We start from the raw sequence: 18,005 nt of genomic DNA, 5'->3' as shown, positions 1-18,005 counted from the left end.
TGATTTGAAGTGGTAGCATCCTAAATATAAAATTTATTTTTGGAAGTATTTTCATTTTTACTAATGCTATTCTTCCAAACCAGGATAAGCGTATACCTTCGTACTCTATTAACTTTTTCTGAACTTCTTTCCTTAATGTTACTACATTTACTTCCTCTATCTCTTTTAAATCCTTAGTTATTATTACTCCCAAGTATTTTAATTTGTTCTTAATTCTTATTCCCATTTTACTCTGTTCTATAAAATCTTTTTCTTCTTCTCTTGTATAATTAAGTAGCATCATTTCTGACTTATTCCAATTAACTTGTAAACCCGTTGCTTTCCCAAATATCTCCAAATGTTCTTTTATTCTATCCATTTTCTCCACTATATTTTCTATAAATAACAATGTATCATCAGCAAATAAGCTCACCTTCTGTTTCTCCTTTTTTCGTAACTCTTCTAATTTTTTATCGTTCCTTATGTTATTAGCAAACAGTTCTATCACCATAGCAAATAGTATCAGAGACAAAGGGCACCCTTGTCTAGTTCCTCTAGTCACTTTTATTTCGTTTGTCACTCCGTCATTTATAGATACCACTGCTGAGTTCCTTGAATAAAATTGTTTTAGTACTTCTTTTATTTCCCATTCCAAATTTATTCAATATTTCCCTTAATGTCTCCCATTCCACACAATCGAATGCTTTAAAAATATCTAATGATAATATCCCTGCTTTTTCCTTCCCCTCTTTGGCCCAATGAATTTTATTTAATACTCTCCCTATCAAATTTGACATTTGTCTTCCTTTTACAAACCCGCACTGATCTTCTTTTATGTACTTATACATGCATTTATTCATTCTATTGGCTATTATCGCGGACAATATCTTTGCATCCTGGTTAATTAATGATATGGGCCTATATGACCCTGGTGTTGATCTTCTTGATTGGTGTTAACAATCACAAGGCTTGTGTTGACTTCCTTCTTAACATAAGGAATGTTGCAAACATTTCCGTTATCACTGTCCCGTTCTTATAACAGCTTCTTATTAGCAAGTCCAGCAAGCAGGTATTAGTCATTGCAGGCCTTAATATTATACTGGTGTTTCCAAAATTATTAACTCCATCCATAAATCTTCCATTCACTCCCACACATCATATTGAATTCACATTTATCAAATTTGCACATTGAATTTCTTATTGCACTGATGTTGATATGTGCTTTAACATATACAACTGTGACCCCAACTGATGCAGAGGAAGTCACAAAGGCTTCCATAAGACTTATCTCTGGGATACATTCATGTGGGAGTACTATTTGTATGGAATGGTGAGGTAACTCTCTGTAGCTAATGATCATAGGGCCTCCTCATGGTTTTTCTGAGCAAAACATTTTTGATTGAATTATTTTGATTGTGACAATCACAACAATGGGTTGCCAGTTTATACAAATAGTGCAGTGGCTACATATTTTCCCATTGATTGATTTTAGGATTGTGATCTCCAAGTTGTGATTTGGCAATGCTGTTCACCTCTAGTTAACACTTCTGTTACTGGTTTGCACTTCCTTATTCTTTTTTGTCCTGTCAAGGTTCTTCCCAAAAACACAATCAAACCTCCATAGACCTTCCCTAAAGGTTTTCTTGAGTACTTGACACATGCATAACAAAACTAAAACAAAACTAAAACAAAACAAAAGCAAAATTGTGTTGCTTTATTCTTATCAAGGCCATTGTGGGCATGCAACTGCAACTGTCATAGATCTTCCTTTACCAACTCTGTCCTCACAACAGTTCTGTGACACTGATCATTGAAGAAGATGTACGACAGACTGAAATTTTGAATATGGATCTCTACAGCTTTAGTTTGACATTTGGGCCAGTATAGTCTACTGGCTTTGAAATAGTTCTTCAGTACATTATATCTATCTATCTATCTATCGACAGGGGAGAGTTGTTACACTTATGACCTGATTGTGAGCTTTCAACGTGTCTTTAATATTCTATGATAGGTACTGTATTCCAGCAATTCTTAATGCTAAGAGCACATTGTGCATTCAAACTTTCCAGTTTGAACATTTTCACCACTGTGAGAAAGTGGGAGCATCTGTGGGGCAGCGGAGCAAATCTGGTGGGCAGCGGGTGACACTGCTGCCCCGCATCCCATATCAACCTAATCACCATCCAACAGAGGAAAGTGTCACTGCTCAGCTTCCCCCTGCACTTTCCTTAGCTTACTGTATGAGAACACGGGAAGCCTCTGTTTTATGATGCTTGCAGGACAAAGCCAGGATGGAGCCCTGCCAGAAGTAGCCCTGTGTCATGTGATGGGTTCCATTAGGCTCTGTCCTGGTTCTATCCTGCATGTGAAATAGAATGACTAATGTGATGAGGTCCTAAGTGTGTAAAGAACAGATCAATACAATGGAAGTATACCTGTGTGTAAAACCCAATGCAAAAACTTTTTGGCATGCAAAGAATAGCTGCGTTTGAAGCACAATTTTTCTGGAGTAAGCCCAAGTGGCATAGGTTTCTTGACTGAAAATTACAGTTCAGTTCCTTGAAACAAAGAAAATCTTTCACTACAGTTCATTTCTATTCCAAAATTTAATGGCCTTAAAAACCAGTGAGTTTTTGGAGATAAATGCAACCCAGGCTCACAGCACAAGTGAATCCCTGTGGGGTTGCATTCATCCAGAAGGCTAGAGGGTCTCCCTCCCTGTTCTGCAGACACAGCTTCTGAGATAATAAGCATTTCATAAATCAGAGATTAATTAGCCAGAAGATTCAAATTCTAGATGATTCAGTATGTTCCCTGTTTTATCTCACTCGATGGGATAATAGACTGAGATGAAAGTATAATAAAACGTTTCTTTGCCCATCAAAATCTCTTTTCTTCCCTTATGCTCCTTTGAGGTATTAATTGTTCCTTCTTTGCTTCATTTAGGCCTTGCATAGAAACGGAAATCTGGACTAGGCTGTCTGATAATTGCAGAATAAAAGTGCCAAGCAGTGACACTACAGACACTCAATAGGAAGGATTTTCTGCATCCCTTTGCTAGGTTTCTTTGAATCATTTCCTATCTGAATAGCATTTTCTCTTGATCACATGCGCACAAAGCAACTGGCCATCTTTAAGGTGAAGGAGTGTCAAGTTCTCTAAATTGGGCTCCATGCATTATGCAAACATTAATTCATTAGAAGTTGAGAAAAGCTATCAAGCTATATTGTTGGCCAGAATCCTCAAAGCCCTTCTCCTCCCTTGCCTCTCACCTTCTTTCTTCCAACTGTTGACTTGGAATCATCATGGATACTGATTCATTCAGTTTCTGTCCTCTTGTGGTACAATGAGAGCATTTGAAAAGCTATTACTGTACTTTATAGTATTGTGGGGCAGAATCTATATAAAGGCCACTGAATTCTCTGCTTAATCATTCTCTATAATCTTTCTTTTTTGGACACTGCCAAATAAGGACAGGATCTGATACCCAAAACAATATCTGGTAACATGGTATAAGTAGTAGATAGCTTTACAGATTGATCATCTCATCTTTTGACATTCACTACAATTGGCACTTCAAGGCTAACAGATTGTTTGTAGCACGGGTTTTCATGGATTATTGGCTCTTTCAACAGATATATAGAATGGTGTTGGATGTATACCTGCTTCTAAAGAAGTGGGATATCATTCATTAAGGTCCATGCTGCAATAAATCTGTTCATCTGTGAAGTGCTATAAATGGTGAAGCAGTAACCTTAATGTTGTAAATCTTGTGATATTAGAATAGATCAACAACCAGTTGCCCAGTAAATACACCATATACTGTGGGTCTTGAATATGAAAATTCACAACAAGTAAGAATAAATCTCATTTTTGGGAGGTATTTGGGATATTATCTGAATCACTTAATTCACACATTTTCTGTTGCGTCAAAATGATTATGGAATTTGGAAGGGTAGAATTCCTTACTTGTTTTTTGCTATAGTTAAAATCGGTAGCTGGCAAATTATATGGAAAGTGGGCTAAGCATACAAATAATTCTTAGTGTATTCCTTTCTTCTGTTTAGCCGAAAACAGAGAATGGAAAAGAAATAGGAGATTTAGGACATCTCCCAGATTTCATTTATTAATGCAGTTACATATGCATATTTGTCTCTCTCGTGTGTTTCTGCTAGCTAGTATTAGCTAGTCTCTCTTATTGTCCGTATTAAAAAGAAATGGAAACAGAAGATTTGCAATTGTCTCTAGGCATATTTGTATACTTTTATACTGGGATATAGATACAACTGTGGTCTCCTTAATACTTGCCATTTTCCACAAATGAAAAGATTAACCACCACGAAGCTCAATTTAGATAAGAATTTAAACCCAGACTGGGATGAAATGAAATGAATTGTTTCCCCAATAGCACAATCATTTATCATTGGGCAGGGCAATGAATGTTGCTTTGTAAGAGCTGTTTATGGAGAAATATGCCCTTTGGGGCATATTATCATAACCAGTGTTTGAATGAATGAAATTAACACTATATATTAAATGAGTCGGCCTATTCCAAGGCTCTGTATGTGCTTTAGTTTCCTCCTGGAAGATACTTATCTGAAATGGCAGTATTCTGTCTTAATACTGGGAGATAGAAAAGGGCAGTTCCCAAGGTAAAAACAGACACGTGATTCAGAGACTTCAGAATGTCATGACATTAAGGATTTGGCTAAAGGTTTAAAAGAAATTTCATCCAAATTAAAGATGAATGAGTCTGTTAAGTGTGGTCTCTTAGTTTCCCGGTTTTAATTCAACTCATTCCCAATTTGGAGATTGTGTACATTTCTTGGAATACTTGCATCAGTATGCTTTTTACATTGAATCCTATCTCTCCCAAAGAAACTATCTTACTACTAAATCAGTGTCTGTTGTCAGTAATAGACTGGCTGAGGACAAGCAAATTGAAGCTCAATTCAGACAAAACAGAGATGCACTTGGTCAGGCAGAAAGTAAATCAGGAAATAAGAATTCAGGCCACAGATATACTGACCATTTAGGCCAGTGTGAGGTTGTATCAGTCTGCAGGTGGCCACAAAATGCATGCAAACTGATCTGAACAACCTGGGGAAAACTGCAGAACCAGATGTGGGTGTCCCAACAGCCACCTTAGACTCCTCAGGCTCAAGTAGCCCAGGGACATGGGATGGCCGTCTACTTCTGCTCTCTCTGTCCCTGTCACTGCCAGCTACAGTGGTGACAGGGGGACTTAACTTCTCATCAGCAGCCTGACTTCCTGGTTCTGTACCATGTGACTGGTAAAGGAGCCTGGGAGAAGGGAAAGAAGGCTTTCACCCCTGTTCCTCCCAAGCTCCAATGCCAGTCACATGGCATGGAACCAGGAAGACAGGCTGCTAACAAGAAGATAGGTCCCCCTGTCACCACTGTACCTGGCAGTGACAGGTACAGAGAGGGAGTGAAAATTGGGGGGGGGGGGGGGTGTGGCAGTGGTGTCCAACTATCTCCTATATGGCTGGGTAGTCAGGACACCCTCCCATCACTTAGGTGGCTCACAATGCAGGCTGCAACCATTGTTTTGCACATTGGCTCCGCTCTGTGTTGAACTGTCCTCAGTTCGTGCTGAACAAATTACATTCCCCCTGAAATCTTAGGTTTGTAGATTGGACATATTCTTGAACTCATCCCTGAATCCTGATGCCCAGATTTCAACAATGGCCAGGAGTCCATTTGCACAAACTATTGTGTGAGTTGTGGCTGTTTTTTGAGAAGCCAGATTTGACCAAATTAGCCCATGCCTTGATTACATCCTGGTTTGTTTACCCTCATACACTTTGCATAGGGTTGCCTTTGGAAATTGTTCAGAAACTTCTTCAGGTTCAGAGTGCTGTGGCTAGACTGCTGACAGAGGCTGCTTCTAGGGAACAGATAACACCTTGCTGAAATGTGAAAGGAAGGACTCTTATCCCATCCGCTCTCTATCGCACCCTCTCTCCCAGAAGGAAGTTTTATTGATGGCTGCCCCTAGGCTTTGAAACTCCCTTCCAACAGGGGTTTGACATGATTCTGTTGTCTTCTTTTTGCATGCAGCAAAAGTTATCTTGTTTAAACAAGGCTTCTGCCATGACTGATCAGGGTGCAATTATATGTAATCTGGTGTGTTACGTTTCAGTATGTGATGTGTATTTAATTGTTTAAATGTTTTAAAAGAAATATTGTAATTGAATGACTAGCTGAATGCTTTTTAACTTTTGTTGTTCATATTGTTTTAGATGTATAATTTAAATAGAATTTTGCTTAAAGTCCCATTTGGGAGAAAAGTGTCACATAAACAAACAAATTTCTATGCAGTTTTTCCTAGAATTCAAATTATGGAAAATCATTCCGCACATATAATGCATTTCAAATATAATTTTCAGAATCACATCCACTGTTGCATGCGTTTTTGGTTGGAGGACTTTAAATACCAGTAAATGAAAACCTCAAAAAGTAATTGACTTGAAATGTGAAATCAGGCAAATCTATATTAAAATACAAACTAATCCCTAATGCTTATTATTCATTTTTATTTTTTTTACTGTAAGTGGCAAATTTGAGAAAAGAGTAAAGTTGTTCTTGTATAAAGAAGCTGTTTACAGAATTTTTCAATGTTGATTCTTTAAAAGGCAAGCTAGTATAGTGATCCCTTGACCTATGAACAACTTGACATATGAATTTTTCAAGATATAAGCCATCGCTTAGCCCATTTTTCACTTTGAGATGCAAACAGTGATCCTATTTACAAGCTGCATGCCTGGCACCTGGCAGAGAATGAGGCTTTGTGCCCTGCTGAAGAACGTGATCAGACCCTGCACTGTGCCTGTGATGAGTCACCCAGCAACTGGCAGAAGAGAAGCCCACTGAAGGCTACAAGCTGGCCCTGCTTAAGATGGTGAGTACTCTCATGCTAGCGTTATCTCTTGAGAAAGAGGTGCTTCAAGGTACTGTACAAGAGTACCCACCATCTTAAGCAGGGACAACCTGTAGCCTTTGGCAGTGTTTTCTCTTCCGCCAGGTGCCAGACACACAACTTGCCCCAGACCCAATGCAGGGCCTGCTTATGGCCATCTGAAGAGAGTGGGACCTCCTCCACCAGGCACCAGACTCCAGGTGTGCAGCATGCCTCAGACCCAACGCAGAGTCTGCTTGTGGTCTTCGGTGGTGCAGCAGATGGAGAAGCCACCAGGCACTGCAGGGAACCTCTAGCTCAGCTTCCAACGGATAGTGTCACTGGCAAGACCTCCAAAGGAGTGAGGGAGGGAGGGGGAGACTACAATTGTTTATTTTATGGTAATTTGTTCTGTGACTGAGCTTTTAGTGGGGAAAATTTCATCTAGGAGGCTGTAATTGATTAATTGAATTTCAATTTATTTCAATGGGAAAATTTGCTTAACATACAAGAAAATGTCACATTGAGAAGATGGCAGACTTGTTTTCTGCTGCACTAGAGACTGGGACATGGAGCGTTAGATAATGTATTATGGCAGATGTAGATTCTATCTTAACTATGGCATGTTACTATATTCCAGATCAGGTGGAGGGAAAAATCAGCCCCTGGGCTATGTATAGTTTTAACTCTCTCTTTTTTTTGTCATTTCAAAAATGTAATGGCTCAGTTTGAGTTTGGTAAGATGAAAAATCACCCTAGAATCGCCCAAATGGCTTCAAAATCATTTAAACTATGGCATTTTGTTGGCTCCCCCTCTCCCCCCCCCCCTCCCCCAGGGTAATACACGGGGATTACATGATGTTTCTGCTTACCTACAGAAGTCATTCTAAGAAAGGGAGAGAGCTTTCTCCTCAGTAACCCCTTGACTTTGGAATACACTGCCCGATGAGATTAGGCGAGCCCCCACCTTAGAAAGCTTTACAAAGAATCTCAAAACTTGGCTCTTCTGTTGCAGTTTTGGTGATTAACCATATAATCTGAGATTGCTGCTACCTCTCAACATTTGTCCTTAGAGTATACCTACTCCTCTCCTGTATGAAGACCTTTCTTGACCTCATGTCCGAAGAGTTTCTCCTTCACAAATAATCTGCTCCATCCCTATCCTAGTTTACCCTACCTTGTTCATGCCCAGCATTATTTTAAATTTTAATTATTACATTTGGCCCAGCCATAGGTTTTTAAATGCTTGTATGTTATTGTTTATTGTTTATTATGTATTTTTTGTTTATGAGCTTTATTTTAACTGTTTTGAATTGATTATTTGTTATCGCCTTCGTTTATTGATGTACTGTGGGCTTGGCCTCATGTAAGCTGCACTGAGTCCCTTGGGGAGATGGTAGCGGGGTACAAATAAAGTATTATTATTATTATTATTATTATTATTATTATTATTATTATTATCTCAGCCCATTATTTTAGTTTCTTAGATTAAATACATTCTGTACATGCGGCCCGCTCACTGTCACTGTCACAATCACTGTGTTATGATTGATTTTAATTTTATATTGTTTGCTGTATTTTTATGTTTGATGTAATTTATCAAGTTATTGTGTGTGTTTTGATTTTAGTTATTGTATTGTGTTGTTGGGCTTTGCCTCATGTAAGCCGCCCTGAGTCCCTATCGAGGAGATGGAGGTGGGGTATAAATAAAGTTTATTATTATTATTATTTATTGCTGTTGTTTGTTATAAAGTCTTCCAGAACTGGTAAAGCAAAACAGTTTCCCATATTTTCTCTTCCCCACAGTGTTTTTCAAGATGAGATGTTAAAGGTGCCTGCTATAGATGAATTAAGAAAATTGAAATGTATAACTGCTATGCAGTGACTTCTGTCTCCATCCAATGTCCCCTTACTGGGCAATAGTTCCTGCAGCCCATGGGGATGTATTGATGGAGAAATAGTTAATTGGAGTTTCCATTCCTTCCTGTCTTGTACCAAAGATGCTTGTGTGAGGTGGGATGGTACCATCAGCCATCTGCTTTCCAAGCAACAGGGAACAGATTGCTGTTAATTGCAGCAGCAGCTGATTGAGGATTGGGGGACTTTCACTAGGAGCTATATGATGATCATGAATACAAAATATTCATGAGTGCCCAACTTTAGGTTATGCATTTATAACTGCCCACCAGAATTCCGGCCATTGTTTTTATACTTGTGCTTTTGAGATTCCCTGGGAACAAAAAAAGGCAATCTTCTTGTTTACAAGAATTTGTAAAGATAAGTTTAGTTATTGTCCTGTTCTTTTAAATGCTAAGGCACTGATAGCAGACAGTGTAAATTTTATTATTTGGACTTGACTCCCAAATCCATGTTAACTAGTATTCAAAATACTTTTAGGTCATTTTATTATAAATACACTTTTTCCTCATCCTTAAATTATTTAGTCCTCTTACAGCAACAATAAGAGCTCTCTAAGATGTAATTGAGAGCAACCTATATTCGAGCGGAGGAGATCCTTTATAAATAATGCATATACAGCAGTAAACAGGGCAAAATAACTTTCTGGGTCCATTCTTAGGAAGAATCTAAAAAGAACACCCACAAACCCTGCAGCAAGAATGATAAAAACAACAAAATATCTTTAACTCCCATGTCTTCATCTTTCCAGAGTGATGATTATTTGCCTTTTTCTCTCTCCCTAGAGAGAAGCACAGTCTCTCTCTAGTTTGGGATTCTCTTTGTGGGCCCTTTCTCTGCCATACTCAACTTCATCATTAATTATGATGACAGGAAACAACATAAAAATAGCTTGATTTGAGTCATTGCCCAACAGTGGACCAATAACTGCTGGGAGTTTATGGCCCCCTTCACTCAATACTTCTGTTGGGAAGATATTCATTTTAATGGTCTGCCTTTCTTTACAGAGAACTCTAAGGTCAATCATGCTGTGAAGTTATTAGAGGTGGCCACTTAACACATGGCTAAAAAGAGGCTAAAAGATTTGGCTATGGTAATTTATATGTTTCTGTGCAAATTTTGAATTAATTATCATTGTATAACTATAATTAGATCTCACCAGTATGGGAAGGACTTCCTGTGTGCCTGCTTTGTCTGCTGCCCAAGTGCTCATTGTTGAAGTGCAGGATGCCTTTAATGTGGGGAAGCATCACCACTCAGATTCACCCTGTGCTGACCCCGTGGTTATCAACAGAACATGTAAAGCCTCCTGCGTTTGGGTGCAGTGTCATAGGATGCTTGTACCCTAGTTGAGCCATGAAGCCCCACTGGAAGTGAGCCTGCATTGTCTGATGGGCGACGGGGGGGGGGGGGGGGGGATGCTGAAAACCCATATGATGAAGTCATAGAACTTGGAAAGGTTGCTATGAAGGAATTACACAAGATCCTGAGGTGCAAAGATATATGATTGAATACTAATATTAGACCCTTACATTTCTGATTTTTATGTATGGTTTTGAAAGCTGAACAATGAAGAAAATCAAAATAATTTGAAAGGTGGTGCTTGAGATGGGTTCTGTTGATACCACGGACTGTTAAAAATAAAAATAAATGTGTATTAAATCAAATCAAACCTTGATGGCAAACTTGAAATTGCTATACTTTAATCATATCATGAGAAGAAGTGACCCATGAGAAAAGACAATAATGATTGGTAGGGTAGAACAGGATTAAACTTTTTTGACATGCAAACCTTTCCATCTGAGAAATTTGTAAGTGACCCCAGGTATAAAATAGGTATTAAATAGGTAATAAAATAGATATTAAAGTCAAACATTTACTGATAAGAAATCATAAGAATATCACAGAATTGTAGTTAAATTGAAACAAGCAGGAAAAAACAGCTACTCAACTTGTTCTCGATTATAGTTAATTGTGTTGCCTGGAGAATATAGATATTCTTTGTGATGGATTTCTGTTCACTCAAACATCAGTCCTTGGACTCACTGTCACTCACCATGCCCTGCAAACTGTAAGCCCCTCCCTGAGTTCAATAATTGGGTATCAAAAGTGATTGTAACCTTTGACAAATAGATGAGACTTTACCCTAGACAAACTGCTGCAACCCAGCAATCAAAGTTTGTTTTCTCCTCCCTCACCATCCACTCAGTGATGCTGCTGCTAAAAAGCATTGGCTAGATGTTTAAGTGACCAGATATGTGAAATATGGGATTTTGTATTTAAAAACTCATTGTGTTTCATTAGAACAAACTAAAAACAAAAATAATTATGCAAACATTCAAATCTCACAGGCTTCTTCAATAGGCATGAATCATAACAGCCATTTCAAAGGGAAAATATAATGATGGAGCTATATCTTTCATGAACTATTAAAGCTGGGTCTAGAATGGTAATGAAGACAAGTTTGATGCAGATAAAGGTCTTACCAATCACGGGGCATTAAGGACACAAGATAAGGCAGTCAATTTTTGTTAAAAACAAAAAGAATTCTCTTTGATATCTAGCCCATATCTATCCTGAATTAAGCCACGTCCCTTTATAAGTGGAATACAATTAATCCCCTGAGTAGCCTCTGTAGTGACACATCTGCAAACGAATTTTGTATTGTAGAGTTGAAATATGACATTGGTGCCCAATTTCAAATTATAGTTAGGATATGTGGTTAGACTAAAACTATAAGAAGGAAACAGCTAATCACACAGCAGCAGTGTGATTAAGATACAACCTTTTTTAAAAAAGATATTAAAGTATATTGACCATATAAGGATTCCGCCCATCTGCAGAAGTATAAATATTAGCTGTTTCCTTCCTCATAGTACTAAAGGTAGTTGCAGCTGTTGTGGGTTTTACATGCTATAAAATTCTATTAACCAAGGCTCTCTTTTTTTAAAAAAAATGGTTTCTCTCATTCCTTTTGAAGGGAAAAAACACCACACACTTGCTTTCACAAGACACAGCTTTCTTTCTTTTGCCTCTATTAATTATACAGTCATTTGCATTTTCATAACAACAGGCTCTTTGTTGTCATTATAGTTGAGCAAACTGATAATGTGCATGCATGTATATTTCCTAATTAGGCAACTCATATTTTCCTCATTCCTAATGTGGCTTGATGAACATGAAATGAGTTGTCCGCAGGATCTTACAGCCTGATTTGTGATAATCAAAGCTTGGGCCAAGCACTCTTGGAACTGCATGGTGGTTTTATTTGACTAAAGTGTTAGACTATTGCATCTGCCTCTAGTATGTGTGTGCCCACATTCACTGGTATGGTCACAGATGAGGGGTGGGAGGAAACAAGGGTTTTGCCTCCTGCCAAATAAAAATTCTCAATCTAAAAAATTATCCATCCCCGATGAAACATTGGTGAAAAGGTTGACCATATAATTGTACTGGAGGAATAAAGATTCATTGAGTCTAAGATCTCTGTAGGAACTTTTAGATCCTCGAGCACAAATCTGTTGTCAGCTTCCTCTGAAAGTTGTCTGTGGAGTCACACATGAGGACATAGAGGTTTCTAGACAGAACATTAATCAAATCCACAAAATGTAGGCCTGCAAATATATATAGAGCTGAATGTAGAATAAACCAGCAACAAAGAAACAAAACAAACAGTCCTTAACTGATGAGCCAGTAAACATTGACCAAAGATGAACTGTTCCAGAGTACTTTTTACAAAAACTACAGAGGCTGTAAACAGGAGACAATAGTTCTTTGTTTCCCAGGATGTTGAAGGGAGGATAAAATAATGATTAAATGTTCTGATCATGACCAGAGATTCTTCTTCAGTGGCTTCCACCTTCAGGGGATCACCAACTAGAAACTAACAAAAAGGCTTTCTCTCTAGTAGCGCCCTGCCTTGAAATGTTTTTTTCCCCAAAAAATGTTTCATGTTTGAGAAGCTTAAGGTTTACTAATCTAAGATCTTTTCATTCTGCTGGTCAGATTAGTTACTGTGACATCTTGTGCTTTGCAAACCACCCAACCCTTTAGCTGGTTGGGTGGGTGAAAATATATAAGTATATATGAACAGCATTTTTAACAATTGGTTTAATTGTTCTCGTTTGTTACCCACTCTGAAAATGTTATATTAAGGAGTAGGATAAATCCCTTTAAAATGAATCAGGAGTATGACTGAAACTTCTTTGCCCATAGTGTGCACATTTCACTCTGTTGTTAAGACATAATGGAGAAATCTTCTCTGTGTCAAACTGTACTACTTCTACAGTGTAGAAGCATCCTTTGATTATGTTCTGCCACATGGCAAAGAGCTTCTTGTTCAAGCAGGCATTTCCTTTCCCATGTTTATCTTAAGTTCTATTCATATTTTATAGAGTTTTGTTTTATTATAGGTTTTAATGCTGCTAACCACCTCCAAAAGCTGTACAAATGCTAGAAAGCAGAGATATATGATGTTGGCATTGATTAATTATTTAACCTCTGTAAGCATGTTTGTCAGAGTGGTTGTCCTCAGCTCTGAGTGAGTGATAGGATACAAATATAAGGAATGGATGCAAATCCCATATAAGTCAATGAATTGCATACCATACTTTGGATTTGAAGGACATTGAATTTTACTTATGTTTCAGATTTGTTAAAATAAATCTTTTTGATAATGCATTGTAAATAACAAACTATGAATGATTACCTTTCAATAGGATTTCTCTCTTTTACTTAAGAGCTTAACTGCAAAGTAGTTTAGTTGAAAAGCATTGTGTTAGAGTGTGAGGGGAGAATCACTGTATTTCTTTTAAAAGCCATAAGGTTCACCGCTCTGAATCCCCTTTGGTGTGAGAATCATAAAGTTAGAAGAGACATTTTGGGCCATCCCGTCCAACCCTGAGAACCCGAGTGGTTACCCGTGTTCTCATTAGGTAAGCTGGGGGAAGCATAGGGGACACATAGGGGGAAGCTGGACAGTGATGCTTTCCCCTGTGAGAGGGAAGGAGGTGACGTGGGTGATGCTATTTCCCCTGCTGACCTATGGATGCCCCTGATGTTCCCCAGCTTGAGAACTTCAATATGATGAGGTCTTTAGACATTATCAATCAACTGAGTGGGCCAGTGGGTTGTCCTGCACTCCATCTCATAGCCACTGGTACTGTGATACCAGGTCATAAATAAGACTAATATCTCTCCTTATGTACCTTCCAAGCAACCAAGAAGACAATTTGCTATGCTGCTATCACAAGGTGATTTTGAATAAACAAATTCATATATGAGCAGCTATCATGTTACAGCTAGTGTAATGCTCCCAGATAGTGTGATTTTAAATAACTGTTTAATGGTTAAATAAAAAATGATGCAATTTTAATGTAAATGCTCTTTTGCTGATACGTGTAATATGGTTAAAGTTCTTAATTTATAGTATATGTTATTGTCTAGAAATTATGTTTGGTTTTCACATGTATGCACAGCATTGAATTTTGCCACTATTATGTTGGAAACTGCTTTGAGAAAAGTTGTATATAAATGCAGTAAATAAGCAATAAAATAAATAGGTTCAGGCAGGAGAACATAGCATGATCAGGGAGCAGGAGATGGAAAGAGAACATTGGAGGGAGACCTTTCGATTGGCAAGTTCAGCAGCTCAGTGCTTTGACCCACTGCACCACCGGGGTTTATATTTCATACCACTGTTTCCATAATGACCCACTGACTCACTTCCATAATGACCTGACTCATTTGTAAAATAAAAGGCTTAACACTGGATTTAGGGCCTCATCAGACGGGCAAAATTGCCTGCCTGTACAACACTTTCACTTCACTTGTGGCATGGAGCCCACTGGCTCCCATCCCACAATGTTGATCTACTTCCAACGGGGTTTTGTGGCACAAGTGAGGTGAAAGCATGGTAAGCAGCCACTGCGGAATCACAGGAGGTTTCATGTGTTGCATAGGCAACAACAGGGGGGAAGCCAGGAGGTGGATGTTTCCCCTCCCCCCCATGGGATAGGGTGAGGGATAAGGCAGGCAATGTGGGGCACAGGGCAATGGGTTCCCCATGAGTGGTGTTTGACACCTCTGCACTATACTTCAGCAGCTTGGGATGTATCTATACTATACAATGAATGCAATTTGAAACTGCTTTAACTTCCATGGATCAATGCTTTGGAATCTTGGGATTTGTAGCTTGGTAAGGCACCAGCACTCTTTGGCAGAGAAGGCTAAATACCTTGTAAAGCTTCAATTCTCATGATTCCATAACATGTAGTCATGGTACTTAAAGTGTCATCAGACTGCATTAATCCTACACTGTTGATGCATCCTAAAATAGTTGATTTAAAGTCCATATTAAAATTTGGAGTAACTCCACCAACCTGACATGGAAGCTACCTAGCTGCCACTATTTTTTGGTCCACAGTATGCCTGTGCTATGGTTTCTGGATGCTTTCTGGAGCTGAACAACTCATTTCTTGTCAAGGCATTTTCTTTGCAAATGTGTTCCCTCATTAGAAAGGGGGGGGGGGGCTGTTGTTCCATGTTCAGACTGGGAAATGCATGTTGTACTCCATGTGCATATTAATGTCTGAAACCACCCACATTTACCAAAGGAAAATATCTTAAGATAAGAAGACAAAAACAATCCAAATGCAGAGCATTTATCTGAAGATTTCCCTGTAGGCTCATCAGCTTAATTATCTTTGGTGTCATTGAACCCATCTTATATTGTTGGTTTTCTTGATGTCTGCCTTCCCAGAGAATGATAATTCATATGCAGTCAATCCAGTAAAAAATAAAAATTATTCAGATTTTGCTTCAGATGGAGTCAGACAAGGGATTTCTTTTTACTCCTAAAGACACATAGTGGGTACAAATTGAGTAAAGACACGTAGTGAGTTAGATTTGAGTTTTCTATTTTGCATTCAGATGCACATCTTTTGGTATGTAGAGCCTCTATAGCTTTCATGAAAAATCATTTTTATTTCTAAAATTTCTATTTTAAAGACTACATTTGACGATGATTTCAGTTACATACAATCATGTTCCAGTATAATAAAGCAAGAATATACAAATACAAAAGAGGGAAATATAATCACATTAGTCACAGGTTGCTGCAAAAATTGACTAAATGTCCAAATATAAGTCCATTTGTAAATTTGTCTATTCCTCATTCTCTCAAATGTTGCAAGTTCTATCCATTGGATCACAGGTGGATAAAAACCATCTTTTTAGTCATGTTTTTTGGAGTCAAAGGAATCTGAGAAATTCATATTTGTTGGCCATTTGTTCATTTTGAAGAAACAAGGACTTTCCAAAACCAAATTTCCTGGTGCAATTATCTCTTCCAAAAATGTTGCTACTATGGGACAACACCAAAACATATGTTTTCATTGATTTTATCATGATTTTATATTATCTTAATTGTTTTACTGTATTCTTATGCTTTGATGTTGACTGTAAACTACCCTGAGTCACCTGCGGACTGAGAGGGGTGGTATATAAATGTAGCAAATAATAAATAAATAAAATGTGTTAAGAAAGTATTACCAGTGTTAACATCTCCAACAATTTGCTGAATTGCCTGCCAATCTCACAATAAGGCATCTTTTTATCTGTTTTGTTTCAGAATCTCCTATGGACTCACATAGAAGTCCTATGGACTTCTTTTTGCACATTTTTCTCTTACCGCTGATAAGAGGGAATGCCAGCTGAGAAGGATGATCAAGAATGGTTCTACGTATTGGGTTGTTGTAGGTTTTTCTGGGCTTTATGGCCATGTTCTGGAGGCAATTTTTCTCCTGCATCTATGGCAAGCATCCTCCAGAACATGGCCATAAAGCCCGGAAAAACCTACAACAACCCAGTGATTCCAGCCATGAAAGCCTTCGACAATACGTTCTACGTATTGTTTATTCACTGATGCTTTGGATGTCTTTCCCCAGTAACTACTTGAAATGTATTCAATAATGCTTGGCACTATCTTTGGTAGAAATAAATAAGATATGTTTCAAAATAAATAAAAGAGCAAAATACAAGAAACTTCAGTGATATTTGGGTGAATACCATGGTAAATTTGTTTGGATTTGTCTTGAAGGTTCAGGCCATACACAACAACGTTTAAACCATTTTCAAAGAAAACAAATATAAATATTTGGCCCTGCATTGCTTCTGAGACTTCCTTAATGCTTCACACATTAATTGAGGCCAATTATTAGTCCTAATATATACAATCTTCTTTTTTTGGGGGGGGGGGCATTGTTGTCTGAGAAAGGAAAACTTTTGATAACATTTATGTGTATAGCATAATTTTATTGTTTTCAGTGTGGAGGAGGATTGCCAGTTCAAGTGGTAGCAGAATTTGAGGATTTTCCATTTCTTTTCTTATAAAAATGAGCAATGGAAATTATATATTTTTATGTGCTGTGGATCTATAGAAAGCAATCCAGGAGCATACTTCATTGGCTGTAGAAATATTCACCAGGGGTAGGCAACTTCTAGCTTTCCATGTGTTTCACTTTTATCCATGTTGACCAGATCCGACCAACTTAAAGGTCTCACATTTGCAGGGTTCCATTCCTGATTTACTCTGTTTATTAGAAGCCCTAGCTTAAACATTCAATGTACAGATGACAGAGAAAGCCAAAATGGTCTAATGGTTTTGGTGTTAGACTAAAACCAGAAAAAAACCCAAAAACCCAACCCAAACCCCATGATAGATTCACCACCATAAGTCAGAAATGACTTGAATGTATACAACTGCAACAGTATTACGGCATTACTAAAGGGATCCATTTTCTCCTGCAATGATGCTCTTGTAATGATGCCATAGCCATTTCCTTGGCAGCTGAAGTGCTGCTTGAAGCAGTGAATGAAAGGAAGAACAAAACTCTCTTCTGCCTCATCTGATGCAGTCCCTTTCCACTAATGCAATTCCTTTCCTTTTTAAAAACCCAAGGGCCAAATACCAATATAAAAATGTAATCTTCAGTTCAAAAGTCCCAATTTAGTCCTTCACATTATCCCTTAGAATGACAGCAGACTATTAGGCACTCCTGAGCCCTGGATATGGATTAACTAGCATATGTCAGATTATTTTACAAATCTAATTAAGATACCTTGCTGAACCACAGAGAGTCCTTATAATCAGGAAACAAAAAAGGAGAAAGGGGATGTTTGTTCTGTT

General features: G+C 38.1%; 1 protein-coding gene across 3 annotated transcripts in view; it reads left to right on the top strand.

Annotated features, from left to right (window-relative positions):
* Window positions 1-18,005, top strand: part of GABRG3 (gamma-aminobutyric acid type A receptor subunit gamma3) — a 438,558-nt gene that overhangs the window by 73,366 nt on the left and 347,187 nt on the right. The gene's annotated exons all lie outside the window — the stretch shown is intronic.

This window comes from Anolis sagrei, chromosome 3, assembly GCF_037176765.1.
Source record: "Anolis sagrei isolate rAnoSag1 chromosome 3, rAnoSag1.mat, whole genome shotgun sequence".
Taxonomy (NCBI): Eukaryota; Metazoa; Chordata; class Lepidosauria; order Squamata; family Dactyloidae; genus Anolis; species Anolis sagrei.
Note: the sequence above shows the minus strand (reverse complement) of the source record. Positions and strands in the feature narration are given on the sequence as shown.